The sequence below is a fragment of the Falco naumanni genome, chromosome 6, assembly GCF_017639655.2.
Source record: "Falco naumanni isolate bFalNau1 chromosome 6, bFalNau1.pat, whole genome shotgun sequence".
NCBI classification, from domain to species: Eukaryota; Metazoa; Chordata; class Aves; order Falconiformes; family Falconidae; genus Falco; species Falco naumanni.
In genome coordinates, this window is record NC_054059.1 from 34,909,103 (window position 1) to 34,926,728 (window position 17,626).

Below are 17,626 nucleotides of genomic sequence, written 5' to 3' on the forward strand. Positions count from 1 at the left end.
GTCATCACTTTTGATGTATGCTGTGTTTGCTGTCTGCTTTTGCTTATGAGGAGCCTTACAAGGTGCCTGGGAGAAGCAGAGCTGCCACTGCTGTGGTGACACTTGGCACCTACCTACCTGTGGCTACTGAGGGGATGTTCTTGAGAAAATATTTGTTACGAGCACCATCCCCAAGCTCCCGGATCTTTGCCCCACAGCCCAGATGGTTCCCCGCCTACTCATAGCAGGATGACTCCAGCCATTCATCCTCGGCTGCCACAATGTTTTGCTAAGGAGCCTCAAATGAGTCCTGCAGCAAATGGACAGTAGTTTTTGTCCACTGAGGTGTGGAAAAGCCTTCTGTTCCTCAGTTTCTGTAGATATTTCAGATTTATCTATTTTTAAAACCACAGGTGATTAATCTGCAAGAAAGTGAAGCTGAACAGATGAGTGGTGGGGTTCCCAGGGACGTGAAAGGAGTTGTCCAAGCAGGCTGTTAGTGGAACCTAACTTTATTTGGCCACGTCTTTGAGCTTCTCTGTTCCCCCAAGCTATTTGATGCTATTTTCCACTGTGCATATGCATCTGTTAATGTAATTTAGAAATTAATAGTTTAAAAACACTCCAGAAAATTACTTGGTATGTTTCAGCTACTTTTAAAATAAAACCTATAAATTCTCTATGAATGAAACTTGGGGGGAAAACGGAGCATACCTACTTCATTACTGAGGCTTTGCTGTGCTGACTGGGCCATGCATATCATCTTTATTAAGGCATCCACCACCTAGCATCATAAGAATAAGCGTTAGCATTTTCTCCTGGACCCCAAGCAGTATTTAAATTGGAAGTTGGAATGTCAAAGCTGAGAGATCTGAGTGTGCTTTTTCCTTATGGAAAGTTCAATGCTTGAGAATTCTTAATCAAGATTGTCAGATGTTTCCTGCTCATTTTCAGCCACCAACGGCAGGCATAGGTGACTCCCTCCTTGCTGTCGAGGGGCGGACAGAGCAGTACTGTGTGATCTGTTGCCCACTGAGCCACCTGCAAGTCGTTTCGCTCCAGCTGTGGTAGACCTCATGCAGAAACACAACCTCGAAAGAGCTGGCTCCTGGCCAAAAACACTGTTAGGGGTTTTTAGCTTAATTCTTTCACTGACCTCCTCCTGAGGAGCATAATTCATTAAGTACAGTATCATAAAGGCCATGGCAATTAGAAACAGAAAACACTGCCACCAGTGTAGACCATAAAGGGGGGACTGACAATACAGTGTGTGTGTGGGTGTATGTGTGTATGTGTGTATATATATACATACATTTAATGACTGTATATATATATGCTTATATATATATATATATGTGTAGTTCATTCTGGTATTAGGAGCTGAGAAGGAAATGTCTCCAGCTTTGCTTGCTTGGAATCTCTAGGTATAAGTTTAAATGGATAATATTTAGTCTGTACTACTGTAAATCCCAGTGTGGGGCACAGCAGGCTACCCAAAGTGATCATGCTCCTAAGCAAGGATGTGTGGCAAGGATAAGGGTCACAAGTCAGAGCACTCCACAGAGTCCTCTGCTGTGAATGGAAATGCAAGATCTCACATCACCTCACAGCATCACTACTTAAAGAGGAAAGTAAGAGAGGGTAGGATACGCAGGGTTAAGCATGCTCAAAGACCATTTTGTATGTTTTAACACAATGATCCAGAAAAAACAGTTACGTTTAAGTACAAATATCATTCTGTTATCCTGCAGATGATGTTTTAAGTAACTCAAGGTTATCACTGCTAGGCAGAGTCTTGCTGATGAAGATAGTTTTGTAAGTAGGACTATCATTAAGTTATCATTGGGCTATACCCATATTTGGTTTTCAGTTGCAGCCAAAAGATTTTGTTCATCTTTAGAGTCTGATGATTTGTTTAATGATTATTAGCAATAGCAGACAGTGGGCTTGAAATGCAAAAGCTGAAGGAATTAAAAGTTTTAGTTACGCATTCATTGCTGCTCTTCCTTGACTGATTGTTAAAAAAACCCAACACAGTATTACTGATGAGAGCCATACCCATTGTATGGTCATTATATGTTTTATCACAACCATCCTGCTTCCTCTTCTTCAGTCCTTGATTTCTTGGGGTTTTTTGGTGGTTTGTTTTTTGGTTGGTTTTTTTTTTTTTTTTTTTTTTTTTTTTTTTTGGAGGAGGGGGGGCTGGAATCTTACCACTTCTGGGAGCTCCCTGTTCTTCTTTGACCTGCCTATGAGTATAATTGAGATTTAATGTCTGGCACAATGTATAGAGGCTTGTAAATGCTGATGGTAAAGTACAGCAGATTTTAATCATATAAACACTGAATTGCTTTATTTGCCCAAAGCTTTCACTTTCAGATAAATAATAGTGGAAGACTGTGAGAAATGGAATTAACTGAAGAGTTACCAGGAAGTCTTCAATGGAAGCTATAATGTATAATTATTCCAACCTAAGGCATCTTATTTCAGTTCCTTTGACTATTTTGATTGTTTTTATTTTGAGTTGGGTTTCTAATGGGTCTTTTCAAATTTAAGGGAAATATAACTGCTAGGTGAGAATGAGAACCTTAGGTTTGTTGTAATAAATACTGCAGTAAACACCGCAGCATCAATTTACGTGTTTGTCTTCTGTTTCAATGCACTGATATTGTTCATATAAATGATACAGGTTACCTCTGTTTAGAATCTGGTGAGTACTTGAAGATCAAACCATTTTTTTATCTGGAATAACTATTTTTTTTAATGTACAACATAAAACATTCAGAATTTATTACATATCCAACCTTTCTGGATATGGTTTCCTGACTAAGTAGCCATATACACATTCATCTGAAAACTGCTTCAGACACAGGACTTGCTTGCTTTATTGGCAGCAGTATAAAATTACACAGGTGTCAATCACCTATAGGACTTGAAACATGCGATCTCTCCTCATTATTGAAACGCTGCACAGTACAGCACACTGAGGGCTAGATCATGCCTGGTATATCACTAAGAATGAAGTGTTGAGGGATAACACTAACCACAAACTCCTAGGGCTTTCACAGTTGGTGCACCCTGTCTTCAGTGTTATGTCACCCTTGAAGAAAAGGCAACATGCACCTTTTCCTTTCCTGAGCAGCTTCCCTTGGAGGTTTAGACAAGTGGGGGAACGTGGGCTTCAGGTAGAAACCTGATGAATTCAGTTAGCTCCTATTCCCATTTTCCTATGGGAAAGGAAGGTCATGAGAAAGGAATCAATCAGTTGTCCCAGCTGGGTTTCTGGTCAAACCATGCCATTAGGTCATAAATTGCCCTTACCTGATTTCTTGCTGTTGGATACTGAGGATCAGATCCAGAAAGGGAAGGAGTCATTATATTGCCCAGTGTTGTGATGTTTCAAAGTTCTATATAGAAGTGGTATTCAAAATGTCGGGATGTGTGCCAAAGTTGTTGAAATATGTAAAGATGAATGATAGGCATCTCAGAGTGAGATTCACAAAAGGTATCTCTTTAAGTGGGAAAATAAAAACACTGGAAAAAGGATCTTCCCTGAGATTTCTCTTGGCAATTTCAGGACTGCAGTTAGATGATGTTGTGAAATGGATTCCATGCCTCAAATCCCTCCCAGTTTTCTGTCCCAGTTCTGGAAGATGACAGCTGCCAGATGTATTAGACCTTATTATAGACTATATTTTCATTGTTTGTCAGTGGCATTCTTATATTACTTATCCAAAGCCCTTAAGTTAGGATAGTGATTGGTATAGGCTTCTCTGATAGGGAGTTAGACAACTCCAGGGAACAATTCAGCAAGCATCCTATCTGAACTTCCCTCTTAGGACTATGTGTACTAGTAAGCTATTTGCAAGGTTCCCTCTTTGGCCTTTAGGTCAGCTGGTACTCTTTAATAATATTCTTCTTATTAAATTCTCTTATTGTCCAAAACAAGATGGCCATGCTGAAACTGCCCATCGCGAAAGGTCCTTGACTTGTAGCAATTCTCAAATTGTTTGGGAGAGTACAAGCTGATCTGGGTTAGCACAGTGCTTGGACTAGCAGCTTAATAGTTTGCATAGTCAAGCTGCAGTAAATGTGTTCATACCCTGGCTCCATGTATAGAAGTAGCTTAGAGGCACTTCTTTCTCTCCACTCACTTTAGAGTGATCCCAGGATGACTGGCATCCTTATTTAGGAAGTCATTCAGGTGCACAAAGTCAATGGGCTACATGTGGGTCCAAGCTGTTTCTAAAAGTATCTGTTGGACTGGGTGCTCTATGTTATTCAAATGATAATGATCACTTTGATCACCATATGAAAGAATTATCATGTCTGCACATTGATGTGACTCCATGTCTGGACTGATTTAAGGTTTTCTATCACCAATTTAAGCACATCTGGAAGTCCTATTAGTATACAGGCCATGTTCTTGTGAAAAGAGTGATATTGCTTTCGTGCAGGAGACACATCTTTGACATCTTTATGCTCTGTTTTGTTATCCATTCCACTTGTGTTATTGGTTATCGATGAAAGTCTGAAAAGCAAAGAAAATTCTTTGAAAAATATTAATCTCCTATTCCTCTCTTTTTTTTTTTCTTCTCATGCCATACATTTATTTAGTAGCTTTGTTTTGAGTTTTTTGGGGGGCTTTTTTCTGAGTGAAGGTTGACATTGTTTGAAAGTTGATATATAAAAAGGCAAGTGAATAGTAGAAAGTTTCACAAAAGTTGTAATATCTGCTGTGGAAGGGCAGCTCAAAGTTAGAGGCAATCTGACATGACATTTCTAATTCTGGCATGTTAGATATTTGTATTTGTGGTTCTATCATATCCTTCATTACCTACAACATAACATAATTGTTCTGGGTATTGCACTATTTTCTCCCACAAATACAAAAGCAAATGCAAATACAGGATCAGAAACCTGGTCATGAGTTTCAATGAGGAAGATATGCAGGAGCACTCAAGGCAGAAAACATTCTCTCTTTCTTCCACTGTTGTCACATGGACCTGAATATTATAGGCATTGCAACAGGTCTGGGGTCAAAGTAAGGTAAAATGTGCATGCATTGAAATTAACCATGTTTTGCTTTTGCTTTTTCTAGAACTTTCAGTCTTTTGTTCAAGGCGTTCCACTCAGCTGGGTTGAATTGCTGCCCAGAGATGCCTCTAACTTGCCATTCACTCTAGAAGGAGCCTAGGGTGTAGGTGGCTCCGTGAAGCTCTTCAAGTGGCATAATTCAGGCTTATGGGTACAACACATTCTTGGATCAGTCTGATGTTTTGCCCAGTTGCTTGGCTAAATGGTTAAATAAGCAAGAGCAGCTTCCTTCCTTACTGCTTGGGGAAGAGCAGCCCTTTGGGGAAGCCTGTTAGTTTCATCCCAGTAGAGCAGGAAGGGTTAACCCTTCAGTGTTCACTAGGACCACTTAAGAAGTCATTTCCTATGGTAACAATGCAAAGCATATGCTGCTTGTTAATACAGGTGGGCAGTGAACTAGCAAGGCAATTTTAAAGTCTTTCAGTGCTGTATGGTGCAGTGAGAATATGCACCCTTGAGCCAATCTGAAGTACGTTTGTCCACAATTTCATTATTGTATATGTCTGAGTTAGTGTCTTCATTAAAATGATGAGTTTCTCTAAAAGCTGCAAATGACAAGTGACCTTATAATGTAACATGGTCCCGCTTAGTCTGCAGGAAAGTATTAAATGTCAGGACTTATAATTGTAAGGATTTGATATTTATGAAGGTCAGTTCAAGTGTGAGTAATATAACATAATATTACATTTAAACTAAGATCTGTGTTCATAGGAACCTTTTAAAAACACCCAGCTGCCACTGCTGAAATGGTGCAATGATAGATGATCATTTTTTTAGACTTAACACATATTGTGAATTTGCAACTCATGTAGGGCTTGTATTAAAAGCTGACACGATATTTTAATTTAAACAGAGGTTAGATTATTAAAGTTGGTGAATAGCCAGAAGTATATCAATGTTAAAAAAATGTCCATTTACTTGACTTTTTCTCTCCTTTCCTTTTATTGGTAAAATACTTTTAAAAAATCACCTGAATTGTTTCTCATAATCAATACTTTTCATTCAAAAATTGGCACATTTTGCCTTTATTTGAGGCTTGACATTGCAAACCAGAGTATAATGAAACTCTTCCAACAATAATGGGAAAAGAAACCCCATTCCACAGATTGTATATCTCATTAATGTTAAATTTATTCAGGTCAATTCACTATTCAAAACAATGGAAGTAAAAAACTTGCAGTAGCATTTCTACTGTGTGTTTCTTGGAAAGACAATTTCTTGTGGAGATTCTGTACCCCTGGAACCTGATTGCCATCTGCTCACAGGTTATACAGATACCGTTCAAGCACATTTCCTATGAAGTTAGTCTTGATGGATGCAGAATGTCTGCAGTTATCATTAGCTATAAAACCTTACTGGATGCCCAACACCCTGGCAGGTTTATGCTTTGCATTTGTATCTTTCCATCATAGCCAAGTATGGAAAGCGCCTGTGGAAGACATAATGGATCAGAACACAATTTGATACTTACGCTGTTTCCACAGTGTATTAGAGATTTTGTCCTGAGTTATTGTAGAATAAATATGCCTAATCATTAATTGTTTGGTCTAATTATTTAGGTGACCACTGCACCCATTTGGACCACTGAGCTATGCAGAACAGAGGGCTGTACTATCAAGGAGCCTGCCTCACAGCAAATGCCATAAAAGAAACAAGAAAGGTAGGCTCTCCAGTGATTCATGACAAGTATATTACAAGGATGGAAAAGTTTTTTAGTTAGGAAGAAGTTATAAGAATGAGGAAAAGTTTGGAGCTGGGCCCTTTATGGTAGATTTATTGGTAGAGCTGCAGTGTGTTATTTGAGGAGGATCAAGTGATGTGATTCTGGCTTTTTAAATTCCACAAGCCTCTGTTAAAGGCTGTAGATACCTCGGACAGCATTCATATAGCTAAATGTAGGTAGCTATAATGCAGACAAGTCTGAGCAAATCATCAAAATTCCTCGTATAGTCAGTGGAGAGGAACAGACACTTCAGGATGCAATTACCAAAACAGACCTCTAAGTTAAGTGAATCATTCTCTGAAAGAGTCTATTTCTCTTGTCAACAGGACAATTTAAGATTAATATTTCAAATATAAGTGTAATAATCTATATTATGTCTGTACAAGACAGTGAAACAGGCAGGGTCAGAGGTAATGTGGGTATCTTAGGTAAGTGGAATTAATGGTTATTCATAGATGACTGTTATGCTAGGGTCCAGCTTCATCTTGTTTAATTACAGGCATTTTACTGATTTGCTTAATTTAGCAATCCAGTTGCCAAATGTTGCCTTGCAGTTTCCATTTGACCTACAGTTTCTGTTATATGCAATAGAAACAGACAGACATATTCAAAGGAGGACTTGGATCTTAGGTGGATGGAATAGCTCTCTGTAAATGCTGATTTTTGCAGTATCTGCTGCTACCTGTGAGGTGTCACATGCTACATCTGTTACAAAATGTTTGTGACACTTTCAGATCTCTCTCATACAAAGAGGTACCTGAGTCCAGAGGATTATAAAACCTGAGTCAGAACCACAAAAATACTCAGTCAGGATTAGAAATGTTGATATCAGAGTTGTCTGAAGACAAGTCTAAAGACATAAAGGATATGTGCTTCAGCCTTCAGTGAACTCAAATATTTGTGTGAAACAGGTTTGATCATATAGTCTTTTAACTTACATGTCTCTTAGCAATACCAAGTATATTCAGCCTATTCCTTCTACCCATCCTTCCTTCAGAATCTACTTCAGCTATAGCATCTTCTTCTTCCACACCTTTAGGTGGGTCAAGTACCTGTTCCTTTCTCTAGGGAATGATGCCATAAGCAAAAGACAGTGAGATGAAGAAAGAAGTATATTTTTCCCATGCATCACAGCAGAAGCAGGAAGAATAGTGGCTGTCTTGGGCTTCTGGAGACTTTCTTTCCTCTTTCTCTCTGCCTTCTCTACCCTTGAAACAGCATCAGCTTCCCAGGAGACAGAAGACTGCAGCACCCGTAAGTAATTCTTTCTGGGATAGGTTAACAAGTGGATAGAGCAGCCCATCAGCAAAGCTTTCCCTTACTCCCTCTTCATCAAGATTAACATGTGAGAGCTTGTTGGTATTTTGGATTTAGTATTTCCCATGAGCCCACCGCAGCCTACTTAACTGTCTGTATACACTGAAAAAGAAACAGTTCATTGGAGCTCAAAGGTAAGGTGAAAAATAGACACCATGTGGGAAAGTTATGCACATGTCCAGTCTGAGAACAATACTGAAAGGAAGGGGGAAGTATCTGATTTGACTAACAAATCTATCTAGCACAAATGGGCTCAGTTTGCAGAAGGACCTGAGGTGTTTTCACACCTTCTACCAATTGGATCACTGAGAAGGTAATTATAGTAGTTGTACAGAGGAGGGTGCAAGGAGAAAAGAGGAGCCTGAACAGCACTGAGGCAGGTGGGTAATGTAAAGCTATTGGCTAAGTAGTATGGGTTGGGAAGAAGAAATGAGGTAGGACCTTGCATGTGGTAAGGGAAAATTTTCAAGTGATACAGTGCAAAAGGTAAGTAGGACAATACATGTGGTAGAGAAAAGACTTCCTTGGTACTCCTGGGCAGTGCAAAGAGGAACAACTCACTAAAAGAAAGAGAAATTTCCTCATTAAAAACAAACTTACAAGAAAGGGTAATCAAGCGCATTCCACATCAGTGCAATCACATGTCAGGTAGGCAATTACTAGTAATTGCACACAGAAAGAAGAGTAGACAAAGAGGGTGATTACAAAGATGACAATTAAAAGCATATCCTTTCTTCATAGGAGGGACATAGCTTAAACTAAATTTCAGATTACAAACAAAAAAATTAGCATTGCTTGTAAAAAATAGTGGAGCTGCATGTATTTCAGAGTTGGGGACACACTGGCACATCTTTAGTATTAGAAGTGTAGTTTGTCAGTTGTAAACCTATGGATGAAGTAAAGTTTGTGCAGATATCAGGTATGTGGGAGGTTGTGTTGGAATGGATAAAGTATGGTAGCATGGTGGTTCACAAAGTGTATCCATGCTATCAGGTGTGCTTCTGAATAGGTGGTGGGTGGTGTTTTGAATGCTGTTACCTCCTTGAAAAGTAATTTCACTGAGTTTCAGTGATTACAGTGACAGGGAAGATAATTTAGCAATTTTAAATGTGCTCTGAGTTAGGCTGCGTACATGAGTGTCTGTGTAATGGCAGTTTAGATTGAACCCGCTATTTTATTCTAGCAGACTAGGGTTATGAGTACAGTTGCTTTTTAGATGTTTGCTTTTGGTGTTCTATAGGATTAAAAAGGGTTATGGAAACATTGGTCAGCCCGGGCCTCCAGCTCCAGCAGCATTCACTTTGCAGATGAACATAATGATGAAGTGAAGGACTAGCTCTGATGTATGGAAAAGAAATGAAGCATTTCCTTTTGCAAGGACCATGTGTTGTCTTTCATAGGAAAGTGTACACGCTTTTTTTCCTTTTGATCTTTATACAGCATTTTCTCTGTACTGTTGAACTACACCAAATGTCTCTTTGAGATTTAGGCAAACAAACATTAACCTTTTGCCAACTGGTGTGAAATTTAAAAAAAGGATTTTTAGAAATCTATTTCAACTGCTTTTCTGTCAGACAATGATTGTATAATTGAAAGACATCCAGCTGATAAAAAAGAACATATTTTTTATTGGCAGCACAGTAACATGAGTTCAAAGACGGTATTTGCCAAGAGTGCATAACTCTGTAATGGCCGGCATACTTTTACAAGTGTTCAGTGGTATTACTGACAGAAAGATCGCTTTGGTCCAAGACAGATGTAAAATACTTCATTTAACAAATATTTACTCCACAATTATCTGAAAATGTAGAAAGTACAACCTGACATGTTTAAATATCTAAAGAACCTGTTTATGGGGTATTCTATTATTGTTCCTACATAACAATCCAAAAAATATATTTGCAGGGGAGGCTGGATGATTTAGGATATTGGTAATAAGATACAAAGCCTTTCACTTCTTGGTCAGCAGTTCAAATCTGGCTTAGGTTGGTAGTAACTCAGAATGGTTGCTGCATTATGTGACTAGGGTTAATCATGGACTGGTGCCTTCTACCTTTCCAAGTGCACCACCATAATGACTAAATTGGCATGATGACCACAGGCTATTGTCACTTCTGCAGGAATTCGTGTCACCAAGGGGAAGAACACAAGGGTGGCTTCGAAGGTATAGGACCCCAGCACCTCTTGCACAGAACTGACAATGACCTGCCTTTTTCAGTCTCCAGGAACCTGTCAGTAGTTTTCTCCTAACTCAACAGTGATGGAGACAGGAAAAACATCTGCAGATTGAACATGACTGCATGTCAGCATATAAGCGTTAAGAAATATGCATGCCATTATGAACTGCCATAGCAATAGCCATTCTGACAGAGAATTGTGTGGCATAATTTTTAACAGGTAATCAGAAGACTAGCCAAAGCATGAGAGTTTATCTCAGTTTTTATTTGGTGTTTTGAGTTTGGGAAGCAACATAATACTGAAATTTTGGTCAGAGGTGTAGATTTTGGACTTGAAAGTGAACAAATGGTTGCATATTTCAGGTGTCTGGAGGGTTTTATCTGTCTGTCACTGGTCCTTTGTGGCCATGCCTTTAACTGGGAAATCAAATGCAGCTGGCATCTCTTTCCTATCACTGAGACCAGCTGGGATGGCCTAGCTCACATCCACACTCTTCACCTTTGTCACTGTCCAAAGCAGGACATCATAGTAAAACTACTACTTAAGGGCAACAGTCCCTGACCCATGCTAATGCCCAAAGTGTGCTTGGAAATGGTTTTGGAGGAGTGTGATCAAAGCTACGTCAGGGGCCATCTGATAGAGTGATGGTGCAAACAACCACGTTCTGGTGCTAGGCAGATGCCCAGGCACTCTTTAGTTTGGCAGTGTAAGGAAATCTGTGACCTTCCTTTTTACAGTTCAATATATCTGTTGTAGAAGTAGCGGCATTTTTGTTTCTTGTGCATTTAGAGTTGTTAGAATAAGATGTGTCAATTTTTTTGAGCCATGCTTCATAAAAGACAGCAAATATGATTTGTATCTCTAGGCCTGGTATGCAAGTAATTGTATGTGAATTGCGGTTTAACATTCATAAGGTGTTGCTCCTTTAGCTGATGTAATTGTTCTGGTTCTGTCTCTCATATGCTGATGTGTAAATGCTGTACCTAATGAATTAAAAAATGTCAAGGAATTTACTTGGTGTAAATAGACAGAATGTTACTGATTTCACGTAAAAAATGAGCAGGTACTGGGCATTTTTAAAGTTGTTCCATGCTGTCTTTGCTGCAAAATACCTAATGGCTAAGGAACAGAAGGAAGAGACTGAAAAAACAGCTGTGAAATGGAGATGATTTTATTTCCAGCTTCCACTGTGTGGTTGCTACGGGCCAGAAAAGGGGCAGGGAGGCTCCTGGGTCAGATGGAGCTGAGCATCATAGTGTTTAGTTTGGAGGAGAGGAGGAACATGGGAGCACACACACAAACGACTTGGCTTGAGGAAGAGAGGGGAAACTCAGTTATGTGGGGAGGACGAAAGGCAACATGGATAGGGAAAGTTAAAGAATGAAAAGTGCACACAGTTCCTCATACTGGGGGAGAGAGATCCTCGAATAAGTACAGGTGTAACAGTGCAGGGGTAGGGTCAGAAATGTTAATCTAATAGATAAGGTTGAATATTAAGCTAACTAAAGTTTTGCATCCTCTAAAACAACACGGGCTGTACATAACCACAGTTTACATCTGCAGTTTTCCTCTTTCAAGTATATTTAATGCCTTTCCTTTCCTTGATTTTGACAAACTGGGAAAGGCTGTTTGCAGGGCATCTTGATGACTATAGAGTTTTCTCAGAGAGGGAACAGATTCCAGCGCTGCCGGGTCTTTTTGGTAGAAAAAGGTTTTGCATTGTTTGCACTTCTTCCTTGACTTTTAAGTTTCTATACTTAGCAACAGAAGGTGGGAAGGTGGTATCCTGACAGCATTGCCTATAGGGATTGCCCAAAATGATCCAATGCGCTTCTACAATTTCAGTCCTAATTTTCCTCCAGGTAAATTTGATAGAAGTCTTTATTTTAAATTATATTCTTTCTCTCTGTCAAATCTTGCGCTCCCTAGCAATGACTGATAAGTTTGCGCTTTAAGAAGTTGTTTAAAAATATGCATACCGTTACAGGTGATTACTTACGTTACATAAATTTAAAGAAAGATATTTAAACACAGAGGCCTGGATTTAGGTAACCAAGTTAAGGTGCCTAGTTAGGATCAAAGCCACAGTTTGTTCTCATTCTGATTATGGGAGACATAGGCGCCACCCTCAGTAATTTGATCTCCTTTAGCATCTGAATTGCTCTGAACTGCTTTCTGCAGATATCTGTCGGTACCGACTGATGGGCGAAGGCAAAACCAATCCTGTTCACAGTGGTTCACGTGCCCCAGCGTGGCACGAGCCCAGGCCACTGCAACCAAGACTTCTAGATAGCTAGGTACATTCTGAGTGCCCATTTTAATGTATCTTAGAGTCTTAGAGGAGCTGACTTTTGTCAAAAGCAGCTTTCAGCTGCATTTGGAGTATCTCAAATTGAGCATCGTGGAAAACTTGGCTTACGCTTTTACCTAAAACACTTTCTGATTCTGATTTAGACAGAGTCAACAGCTGCCAGGTGAAAGGCAGAATAGTCCTCTCCTCATCGTGGAGGCAGGGAACAAGGAGAAGTCAGATTGCTGACCAGTCCCCCATCCTGGGCATTTCTATTTGTTTGATTTGTTGCTTGACTCTACCACATGACAGTAGTCAATGCCATTTCTTACTCCGCAGGAACAGAAAGCAAAGTACTGCAGCAGGTGCAGAAAGCACTGCACCCTGGTGGCCTGTCAAGGGGCAGGCAGACTATTTGTTCCCTGTTTCATGTCGGTTTCTTCCTGTGGCATCCTTTACTACCTGTATTATCCCCAAAGGGTTTCTTGTTTGTTTTAGGAAAGTTTTCCATCCTGAAACACAAATCCACTCTGGCAACCACATGGGACTCTGCACCCTTTATCCTGCTTTGGGTCAGACCAATACAGGGCAGCAGCCCATCTCCGTGCCACGAAATGGAGGATCAGGTTCCGTTTTCTTGCCGTACGTGCTGTGCCTTCATTTGCGATGTGCAGGCCTGTGGTAGTCTACAGGCAGAGTCCTCCCTGTCTCATGCTGTGTAGCCATGTTGGTTTGACCATGATAATGAAATTAGATGCAATAATGCTGCATGGATGGAACTGAGAGCGGTGTTTTGCTATTGTGCATGTACTTGTAAATGAAGGAGGAAAAAAAAAGATTATATCCTTTAAAAATGAAAAACAGGCTTGAAAAAGTTGGTCTATAGAATTTTTAAAGTGTAATTCTACTGACAAAGCTTATAAAAACATTCCAAAGTAATGTAGTGTGATGACCCTTGCTCATAATCACAGAAAACCTCTCCAAGTTTTTGATTTTTTAATAAGCCTATCATTAATCTTCAATGAAAATAATATAGATTTTATGAAGAAAGCTCACCAAAGTTCTTGGAAAACTTACAAGACATTTAACAGCTGAACAGTGTATCTCACAAATGGGCTTTAAAGGTGCTCTTTCAAACTTTCAGCCTTTATTTGATCTGGTTTTATAGTTAGCAATTGCTTTGGTCTGAAACCTCACCCATCCTTTCCAACTAATAACCAAAAGAATCCTGAAATATAGCACTTGTGGAGGTACAGCATGACAGCCCTTGAACCAATTGGTATTACTCTTAGACTCTTGAAATTGGATTTATTATTTGTTCTAAGATACCCTACTTTATCAGAACTGTGTATGTGTATATTCTGAGCAAAATAAACTACAGGATTAGTAGTATTTATGTATATATAATAAATATGTAGCTGAAGTTATATAATAAGATATATAATAAACATGTAGATGAAGGATTTTTAAAATTTTTCTTTTGTGGTTGGTTTTATTGTGGTTTGGCAGTTTTTTGTTTTGTTTTGTTGTTGGGTTTTTTTGTGGTTGTTTTGTTTTTTTTTTTATAACATTGAGTATTACTCAAATGTTTTCTCCAATAACTTTAGTCTGGATTTCTTTTCTGATAAAACTCTGGTTGTTTGCAGATCCACCCGTCAGTTTTACGAGGATATCTTTGAGACATCACAATTATAAAACAAACTGGAAGGAAGAGCAGCTGTACTTACAAACAAACATCACAGGCACAATTAATCCGCTTAAAGGGTTTATGAGGGGAAGCATAAAATATCAAATAAAGGGTAATGGGAAATATTTAAAAAATGCTGAAGCTGGTAACAATCCACAGAGCAGAGCAGCCAGTGCATGTTCAGGAAACAGAACGTAGCTAGTAACTCATTTGGTTGGAAGCCACCAGCTCTCTACCTCCCAATCTGAACTGTAGGGCTGTTTCATGTTTTTAAAACAGATACAGTCCTAGATATAAATACTCCATTTGCTTTGTAGATTACAATTTAAAGGATATTCCATTTTTTAAAAACGAAGATGGTAATAAAATCTTAAGAGGCCGGTTTTGTTTTCTGTTGTTCAACTTAAACCTAGTATGATCCCATTCTTGCGGTTGAAAATTATGTCCCTGCTTAGATAAAAGCATATCCATGCACACGCTCTTTCATGCACTCTCTTGCTTTTGCTCACACACATTCACCCCCACCCCCCCCCCCCCCCCCCCCCGCCATGCCAACAAGCATACTGGAAACAGGCATTGAATCAAGCAAGCGTATAACTATTTTGGATACTCTTAACTTCTCACAATATACATTAAGACAAAAGAAAAGCAAGATTCTTCTGTACTTAACAACAAACATTATCTTCAACTCCAAAGCCCCATTTTAGAATCTGAATTAGCTGGGTAATGCATTTGTGTTTTTCTTATGTTAACCTTAACAGAAAGTTTCAGCATGTAGCAAACTGAAATAGTTTGGTATATAAAATATCCTGAGGTTTCATATATGAGACTGCATCTCTTCATGTCACATATAAAGCATCTTTATCTCTTTTTCTCTCACTGTTCATAGAGTTATATAAGTACCAAAGAGACTGGTGGTCTGGTCTGCTGTTTATTGTATTTCTGCCACATCTACCATATATTTTTAAAATCACTCCTTTTAATTTGATAGCATGTGCATTAGTAGATAGATGTTGATGTTCATATGATATAAATTCCCATTTGCCCAAGAGAAGAGGTTTTGTTCAAGATATGCAACAAATATAATCAACAATTTTTTAAAGAAAAAACTCTCTTGCCTCCTGTCATGCAAACACAGGGCAAGAAGGTTCCTTTTTTATCATAAAATTCACTTGGCTTTGTTAATCAATAGACTATCAACTTGGGACACTTCCTACAAATTGCTGGAATGTCATATACTGTCTCAAAGGAAGCTGTGCGTTAGATCTTTCTTGTATGAGCTAATAAGCATGGAGGGTTTCATCACAGGGACAGTTCCAATTTAAACTTTGGTTTCAAAGGCTGGTTTAATTAGTGGTTTTGAAAGGACCTGTCTGTGGTTGATTCTGATCTCATTTAAATTGATGCAGTTGTGTAAATGCAGTGTGAGATCCTGTCTTCTTGTAAAGCAATTCCTTGCTGCTTATTTTGAGAAAACTTAAAATGTATTAAAGAAAAAAAAAAGTTTAGCAGAGAAAACAAATAAACTTTTAAAAAAATAAATTTAAAATCCATGCGAAAGAGCAGCAGTCCAATGAATTTTCCAAGAAGATGAAGGCATAGTGCCTTTGGATTTCTGCCTGTTTGTGCACATGAGGAATGTTAGTATCTTGGGATATCCACACTCCTTGTCATGTATTATGCTTTATATGGACTCAGAACTGTCATCGCAATGCACATAAACATTTTTTATTTTCTTCACCTGCTCATGTGGCGCACACCTGGGGCTTGCTGGCAGCGCGCTTGGCTTCAGCAAGCAAAGGAGAGACACTGCCAGTTGGAAAGCTAGCACTGTTCCCTTCATGTAAGTTAAGCTGAGTCGATCCCCCACTGTTTTTATGGAGTGGTTAAGGACAGAGCTGAAAAACTTCAGCTTCTACTGAAAATTAAAAAATGTGGGGGGAAGTAAACTTCTAGAGACTCCGAACCATCAGTGCTTTGGTTAGACCTGTAGAGCAGAAGTCCCTCTCCTTTGCCTGTCAGCTCTGAAGTTTACCCCTGGTGACTCCTGAGTTTTCTGCCTTTGCAATGTAAGCAGCATCAGTGCAAAGTGCCTTGCCAGGTGTGGCAATGAGTGGACCTTTAAAAGTCGGCTGGATGGCACAGCGCTCTGTTGTTGCTCTATTAATGTAATAGTTTGGACCAAAACCTTTGTTGCTTCTCAGTGCTTCCTGGAGTAAGGGAAGTATCAGCTATATATTGCTCAGAGCTGGCTGAAACCTTTATAGAGGAACTGAAATTTTCATTGATTTGAGTTCATGAGCATTACACAAAAATGCAAGGCTTCCTGCTATTTTTTTTTTTTTTTTTTGCATTAGTAAACATTTTGTTGAAATGCTTTCCAGTGTCTGGTTGGTCTAGGCCTGAAAGCTGCAGGAGAATGGAAACAGTGAGAGGGGAAGTTGTTGGAAGATGCCTTTTGATACGCAAAGAATTAAAACCTCAATACTAAGGCATCTTCTGGACCATGAACGAATGCCATCCTTACAGATGTACACACTGACACACAGAGATATGTGTATACATGGCAATTAGGAGTCTGAAAGCTCAATCCTGCTCAGAAGAAAGAGGTGTTACCTCTTTCTGTGAAAAAAAATGGACTCTTACATGCCCTTGTTGATCTTGTGACCAACCTGTTTGGGCTGTTTGAGTTAAGGGGAGTCAGAGACCTGTCCCTGCCCATGCCTACTCTTCACTCATTTGTGTGAACAGATCTTCCCTGCCTTTGCCATAGTGGGAGCTGCTTTCTCAGGGGAAAATGTCTTTCTTGGGCCTCTTTATTGCTGCAGGTGCAAAACATTGCAGTCATAGCTGAGTCTGAAATAGGAGAATTTTGTTGGTTTATTCTGAGAAGACAATTCATGCCTGGAGTTAAGACTGATATTTGTTACTGGCAGCAGTGCACAAATTGAGCACACTTGGATTTGATTTATGGGTGTGATCTTTGAAAGTAAAACTCTGCAATGATGGTTATAATATAAATAAGAGCACCAGAAACACCAGTTTGGAAGAATCTATGTACCTCCGGCTTCCTGTTTCTGCTGTGTACCCTGGTTATCCCAAGGATGGATGCCTACATGTCTTTTTAATCAAAATAATCCACAACTATACAAGTGATCAGAGCATTTTCAGGTGCAGTTCTGTAGGAGCAGCATTCATATTTTGGTAATCCCTTCAAGGCTGACTTGGACAAGAGTCTTCCCACACACAGTGTGTGGCATTCTGCTGCAAAAAACCAAGGGTGTTTCCAGTTAAAAATTGGCCTTTGCATCAAGTCCATCCTTTGACAGGAGAGTTTGTATTATGTCATGAAGAA